The sequence below is a fragment of the Aegilops tauschii genome, chromosome 6, assembly GCF_002575655.3.
Source record: "Aegilops tauschii subsp. strangulata cultivar AL8/78 chromosome 6, Aet v6.0, whole genome shotgun sequence".
NCBI classification, from domain to species: domain Eukaryota; kingdom Viridiplantae; phylum Streptophyta; class Magnoliopsida; order Poales; family Poaceae; genus Aegilops; species Aegilops tauschii.
In genome coordinates this window covers 133,049,791-133,057,638 of record NC_053040.3, presented here as the reverse complement: position 1 = coordinate 133,057,638, position 7,848 = coordinate 133,049,791, and the positions used below count along the sequence as shown (strand labels likewise).

Here is a 7,848-nt window from a genome sequence, read left to right as displayed (position 1 = left end):
TCTTCTGTACCTTCGCATGATTGCGACTTCCGTTTACTTGTGCATGTGTTCAGTGATGTCCTAAATGTAAACAAGGCTATCTAGCGCAGTCTGCCAGTTCCATTGCCTCTCAAGGATAGTAAACAGACAGATAATGCCTTTTATTTATTTTATATCTGCAGGGCTTCTTGCCGGATTCACAGTATGAAGAAAGTGACATTAAAATTTCTAAAAGTGGACAGCTAAAGGTAAAGTAGAAACATAATTTAATTTGTGTCAAGTAGGTCCAATCAGAACTATAAGATTTTATTGCTGAAATGGTTGCCAAGTATAGTATCAACATCTACACTACTATTAAACAAGAGAACATGGCGGACGAAAACTCTGCCAGGCCCACGCTCCCACAAGAGAAACAACCCACGCCCGCGCACAAGGGAAACAATCAAACCCACGTCCAATTTATATGGAGAGAAAAAAAAAACAATCGCAAAAGGGAAACCACACGTCCGTTCCGCATGCATTGTTCAACAATACAGAAAGAAAGTTGCTAAATTAGCGGCAACCACTTTATTTTTCCCCGCCGCCGCCGTCGTTCCGCGTTGCCATCCAGGCGTACAGGTTAACCCGCGGCATCGCTGCCCTGGGCATCCGGCGAGGCACCCGACCACGACGGCGACGACGAGCTCTTCGCCGACACAGGTGTCGCGCCCAGACTAGCTGAACTCCGTTGTCGTCCAGATGTCCAGGTTTACCTGCGCCATCGCTGCCCTGCGCAGACGGCAAGGCACCAGAGGACGGCCGCAACAACGAGCTCTTCGTCAATACAGGTACCGCCCAGACTGTCTGAACTTTGTTGCCATCCAAGCGTCCAGGTTGACCTGTGCCATCGCTGCCCTGCGCAGACGGCGAGGGACCTGACGACGGGTTCGACGAGCTGACCTGCCCTGCGTCATTCACGTCCGAGCTCTTCGCCAACAAAGGTGCCGCCCAGACTGTCTGAACTTCGCGAGGCTTTTACATGCCGCCGCCACCCAGACTGTCCCGTACCATCGCCGCACTGCGTATACGACGACGTCACAGCGCCGATGAACTGCTCCGCAGGTGCACGCTTATTTGCCAACATGTTGCCAGTGTGATCCATTTGATTGATCCTCTTGCTTTTCTGCGTATTATAATGATAAAAAAAACATGTTGGCATTCTATAATTCATCAAAAACAAGAATGACTCTTATGGCATGAGCATATGCTAACATGATCCCTATTGTACGTACTTGACCTAAACCTGAAATCGTACCATGAAGCCTTGGCAAATGCACATGGTACTGACCTCACCTAAAAGCCTCACCAAGCTGCATATGGTTCACCCATTGCTCAGTTAAAGTAATATGAACATAAAAAAGCCACACTCTGAAAGAGACCTAGATGAATAGTATTACAAACTACTACATGCTGTTACATTATGCCAAGTATATTAATGCAAATTGAATTAATTTGGGTAGCAGACCTAGATGAATAGTATTACAAACTATTATATTCTGTAGCATTATGCAAGTAAATTAATGCAAATTGAATTCATTTGGGTAACAGACGTAGATGAATAGTATTACAAATAACTACATCTTGTAGCATTATACTAAGTATATTAATGCAAATTGAATTCATTTGGGTAAGCAGAGGTACCACAAGAAAGCTCTGAAGGTAAACAGTTGGTGGGAGTTGATAAACAAAACTCTACTATGTCTGTATTCCGGTAATACTATTCCTTCAAAGATAGTTGTATGATAACACTCTTACATTCACAGGGTTGAAGGACTTCGTATGGCCCCTACCACTCTCAACTGCTGACTTGTGTCGTGATTTGCAGACCCTAAAGAAATAAAAAGGCAGATGGATAGAGAGCAATATGCACAAAATAGGGATGAGATTAATAAGAGACGGCGTGAGGCCTAGAAACAGAAAAAAAATTGCCGCTGCCAAGATCAATGGCCTAAATAACAGAGTACACACACAGTTGGCTATGTCACAAGGTAACAATGATCAACTTCATGATATATGGCCCAGTTGTATTACTATATAATGATCTATTCTTCATATATTCAGACCGTAATGAGACTAATAATCGGATGGAAATGGAGTGGTATGCACAAAATAGAGAGGAAATATTAAAGCGACAACGTCAAACCCGCAAGCAAAATAAGCATATTGCTGCCGTCCTCAATGGCAGTAACATTGTGTCACACATGCCAGCTACCGGACAATTGGCAGTCACACAACTGCAGAACATAACATGTGCAGGTGGTGTAGTATCAAATTCCATGCATTTCAACAGAGACATCCTCGACGAAAAAGAGAATATTTATGAAGATGATGAGTCTAATTGGTTGCACAGAAATGATGCGTACCAGATGCAACGAATTTCAAGACAAATGACACTCACCCAAATGTCAAACTGTTTGAGAACCCCCAACTCAGTACATTCGTCAACCTACATATCCCAGAAGAGTCTTAAAAAAAAGGTTAGTTCATCGATTTTTTAATGGTGCTAAATTATCAAAAGTGTTTATTTCTTCTTTCTTTGGGCACTCTATAGTTGATTCAGGTACAAAGCCTTTTTATGGCATCAAACAACATCTACCAATCCAACATAATAATGATCACTCACACATTCAGTGATCAGCAAGTAAGAAAGTACCCTCTCTAATCACAAAAAGTCTTGTCTCTGTGACTGCATCCAAAGAAGTAGCACTATTTCTATTACCCGATAAATATATACTCTTTGTTGCTACAATTGTAGTCCAGTGTCTACGCACACAAGGTGCACATAAAAGAGGAATTGGGTCTTCTTATACTTTTTTTGTTTTTCATTTTCCAGTATATAAATGAGGTCATCTTCTTCTATTATTAAATTTGCATATTAGATGGCTGTAGGTTAAGTATTGGACGTACTTCATAGCCTCCTCCTCGCAGCACTGCTCCAGAAATACAACAAGTTACACAGTGTCCAAAACTGAAAAGCAGTAAAATCCATTCACAGGAAATCAGGTAACATGGGGCTGAATTTGATTTTATAGGGCTACATGTAACCTGCCATGCGAGGATATGTGCTCTCGCATAGTGACCCTGCGACTGCGAGCCCGCTGTTCGGCTATCCTCTCACCTCTGTAACCCGGCAATCAGAACTCAATTCAGAACGAGATGGGAATTCAGTTGGATTTCCGACGAAGAACAAGATTTGTTCAAAGTTTTAGCACTGATGGGCGCAAACTAGCCATCTGCACATCAGAAGATCCACCAGTAACAAGGAGAAGCAGGGCAGCCAGCACAAACCTCCCGTGTCGCCTCTCTGCCTCCCCGCGGCGGCCCGGGACCGTTGTGTGGTGGCGCGCCAAGCGTCCCCGGCGACCCCTCCGTCCGCGCCCCTCGCGCTACTCCTCTCCCTCCGTCTACGCTGCCGGCTCCTGCGCCACTGCTCCTGCTCCTCCCCCTCCTCCGCGGCCGGGCGTACCGAGGCCGAGGCGGCGACCGGCGCGCGCGCGTATATGCGGCATCAGCGTTGTATTTGGCGTTGCCCACGACGGTGCGGATGGCGGAGGCGTTGGCGCAGGAGCAGCATGCCCAGGGACTCCTTCGCCGTAACCGCCGGGAGCACCGAGGACGGTAGCGGCGGCTTTTTTCCTGAGAGCGGCGGGGAGACATTGGAAGGGATAAGGTATGTGAAGTGTGTGGGTGTGGAGAACTGAGAGGAGGCAGCGAGGGGCGTGTCCAAATTTTTTTTCATCGATTCCTTTTCTTTTTATTATCACTGGCCTTTTTCATCATTCTGTTTACAGTGATGCTACACACCACACCGAATGCACGATTTATGCACGATGAGTCAGCTCGGCCTTTCATTATGTCTGCGAATCTACTTTACAACCGACAGTTCTGTGACCGATCCTTGCACAACAGTCAATCCGGTGGTGTGCTGCAGTTTTAGTTTATGGTTGGATGGTTGGATATGTAGCATCGTCCAAACATCGTGCAATAAAGTCGTCTGCATAGCAGCTCTCTTATGTCTGATGCATGGATCAGTACCCTAGGATTAGTTGTCGTACAAGAATCGGCTGCAAACTGTCGTGCGTAAAGTAGTTTTGTTCTGTTTATATTACTCCCTCTGTTAAGATCTTACATTATGGAACGGAGGGAGTAGTTATCTAATTTTTCTATTGAAAGTTGACGTGTGGGTGCAATCTTTTTACAGGACTCTGTCATGATTGTTTTCATAGTTTATAGAACTTTTTGTTGAGGATAAATCATGTAGATCATTTTGTGGCCTCTTGATGTTAAATTTCATGGAATACTTATGGGAGATATTTCGACACTTTTGAAAAGATATATTTTGCATCATATCATAATACTTATTATTTTATGAAGTAGCACTACTTAAAAACTAAGTCGTATTACTTGACTTTAGTTTCATAGGGCATATTTAGAACAAAATTAGTTGTTATTTTAGTAGATTGAGAATCGAATAATGATGATATAAGAAATCCGGATCCTTAGGCATGACACATATGCACATGGCTCAATATCAATGACTCACTAAAGAGAAATAAGATTTAAAATAGATGTTTCTATTATAGATTATGATACGTGCATTGCACGTGCAAGTCTACTAGTCTGAGAAAGGAGCTTTGCATTGTGTATCGACTGAAAGGTGCACATTAACACTGGCGCCCTTATTATCAGCTGGTTGAGCATCGATTGGTAATTTTAACTCCTCCAAAATTAAATGAGAGCCAAACAGTATTAAAACTATAGATGAAGTGGTTTTCACTTTCAGTTTCAGAAAAAAAATCATCACCAACCGAAATCACCTAAATTCAGTGAATTTCAGTGATTTTGGTTAGCGTTTGACCAAAAGGCCGAAATATTCACGAGCTATCCTTATGTAATGGAGTACACGTACAGGGTAGTTAGTCCTGAAATGCCATCGGTTCATCAATCGATTCAAAAGAAAAGGTTCTGACCAAGCATGCATGAGTACATCCAGGGAGCTCCTAGCATTGACTTGTAATGGTGGTGGGCGGTGGCCGCAGTTCTAGCCCAAAATTATATTACATAGGTATCATAGGTTGAGATGAACCCATATTTAAACACTGCTAGCTATACCTCTATATAATCATGTCAAATAAAAAAAATTCCTACCGTGGAGAATCATTTTCCATATGAAATCATCCTTCCCCCACTGGTCCAGTCGCATGAAGTTTTACAAGCCAGTGCAACTTTTAACTGTCGGACTGAAACCACAAGCTTCAGGCCTGAAGAACAAAAGGCACAAATTTAAATTAACTAACCGGCCACTTCTACCGGAAAAAACATATCTCTCCGTAGGGCATTATGTTAGGAGCCCTCCTAACCTGTACGCGTACAGGGCCTACCCCTTGGGCCAGCCCATGGACTTGGCCCATCCGAGACTCATCGCTCCAGCTACTTAAGCCAAGCGCACAGAAGGAGAGGCATCCAGTGGATCACCGAACGAACCGGCGGCGGCTACCTCCTCCCCTTTCTCTGTTCTTCCCCTACCTTGTCTCCCTCTGTTCCTGTAATCAAATTCGTATGTAATCGAAGCTTGTAACTCAAACCAGTGAGAGATCGTAGTAGATCGAGTGATCCCCAACTTGTCCCTTACATCTGGTATCCCTGTACTCACCTCGGTGGGCTCATCGACAAGCTACAGTTTAACCAGATTCAGCTTTGATAATTCTGCATGTAGTTCTGAGCAAGTTGGCGATCTTTTTGTTCACCAGCCGCATGTGATGGTCAAGCATAGTAGCGGCCTACAACCTTGGAGCAGCAGTGCTGAAACACCCCATTGGTTTGATTGCTTTATCAGCAGAAGTTCGAGTCCCAGCAGCAGTTCGAAAAGTGAGTTTCCAGTACTTGATGTGTGTGGGGCTATGTCCCACGAGCTTGTGATATACATAGATCATCAGCTGGACATCACCGACTTGCAGAATGTTGAATTTATCGGCCGGTGCTCCCTAATTGGTCTCCATTCAGATTATCTACTCTCGTACGATATGGATCTGTTGGGATTTGACATGGGCATGGACCAGCTTGACATGTCTTGGGATCCTGGAGGCCTTAGATTGTTGTTGCTAAGGAAATTGACTCGACGGGAGGTGTTTCAAAAAGGGAGGTGCGCCATCTTGGTTGCCCGCTGTCTTGTCACCTTCCCAGCTTCTACTTTTCGGTCGTCGACAATTATGATGGTGGAGGTGATTAGCCAGAGAGCACATGCCACGGGTGGTATAGTACCCTTTACCGGCTGTGGTCAACAACGTTCTCAAGGAGGGAGGGGTGTCATCGCTATTGCTGCCTGCTTCGCACAAGGCTCCGTCGACTTAAGTACTCCAGCGGCTTCAACAATGACTACTTCCTCAACAGTTCCTTCGGCTGGGTCGCCATCGTCCATGACTACTACTCCCATGTCGTTCAAGGCACCCCCGCCTTCTGCTACCACCGCGACTTTGAGAAAGTCAACGACCATCGAGTGCAATGGGACCCGGGCGGTTCTTGGTGGTGCCGGCTTGGGGTCAAGCCAGATTTTAAGGAGGGAGGGATGTTAGGAGCCCTCCTAACCTGTACGTGTACAGGGCCTACCCCTTGGGCCAGCCCATGGACTTGGCCCATTCGAGACTCATCGCTCCAGCTACTTAAGCCAGGCGCATAGAAGGAGAGGGCATCCAGTGGATCACCGAACGAACCGGCGGCGGCTACCTCCTCCCCTTTCTCTGTTCTTTCCCTACCTTGTCTCCCTCTGTTCCTGTAATCAAATTCGTAGGTAATCGAAGCTTGTAACTCAAACTAGTGAGAGATCGTAGTAGATCGAGTGATCCCCAACTTGTCCCTTACACATTATAGCATCGTGTTAAACCAACCGGCACCCAACAAACCAGCTTTGACAGTTCAAAATTAGATCCCAGAGGAATCCCCGGATTAAAGCAGAGCAACACCGCACCAGCAAATTACAAACTTATCAGAGATGCCAGCTGAAGGGCAAGGAGAGGAGGGCATACCTCGGTGGTCGTTGTCGGATCCTCATCTAAGACCTGGCCTACCTGCAGATCGTCCAAAGGGTGTTGTAGATTTTGCTACAAGAGCCCGAACCGCCGCATCTATGAGCAGCAGTCCACCTGCAAGAGGGCGCGGGTGGAGACCATGACCGCCCATGTCAGTGACGTCGTCTACCTCTCCAGCTCCCAGCTTGCCACTGTCAAGGCCCACTGCAACATCGAGCTCCTAACAACGCTAACTTTTGCAACATCGAGCTCCCAACGATGCTAACGGCCATGCGGGTGGGAGACAACCCACGGCCGCCCGACGCGGGTGGATCCTCACCATCGCCGGTGATCCACTCCTCGCCTGACGGACATGCTGCCTTGCCGCCATCGATGACCCGCTCCTCGCCACCATTTTATCTTGCGGCGGCGCCGCCGGGAGGAAAGGAGGGGCAAGCGAGGTCGTTAGGCGTGGATCACGGCGCTACCGCAGATGGAGGCATCCAGCAGGAGGGGTCAAGATCGGGGCAATGGGAGGTCCACTTCACCGACGTGAGGGATTCCGGCGGCTGGATCGTGGGACGTCTTCGTTTCAACCCAGCGTCGTGTTGGATAGGATTGTTGACATGGAGAACGACATCCTAGTCGGTGACTATCTACCGAACGACGCCCAGGTCGAGGTAGGGTTTCGTTTGATGATTACGATGTGGTTGTTGGTCGTTGCGTGCAGGTTGATCAGGTCCCGGAGGCGACGGATCTCATTGATCTGACGACGACACCCAAACTAGGAAGACCGGGAGGACGATTCTGGGTCCTCGTAGAGAGT

General features: G+C 46.7%; 1 long non-coding RNA gene across 1 annotated transcript; it reads right to left on the bottom strand.

Annotated features, from left to right (window-relative positions):
• Positions 1-312: 312 nt before the first annotated feature.
• On the bottom strand, positions 313-3,613 carry LOC141025569 (uncharacterized). The gene is made up of 2 exons (XR_012187389.1): positions 1,774-3,613; positions 313-1,141 (listed from the first exon to the last, which is right to left on the bottom strand). It is a non-coding gene; the product is annotated as an uncharacterized lncRNA (long non-coding RNA).
• Between the last annotated feature and the right edge of the window lie 4,235 nt (positions 3,614-7,848).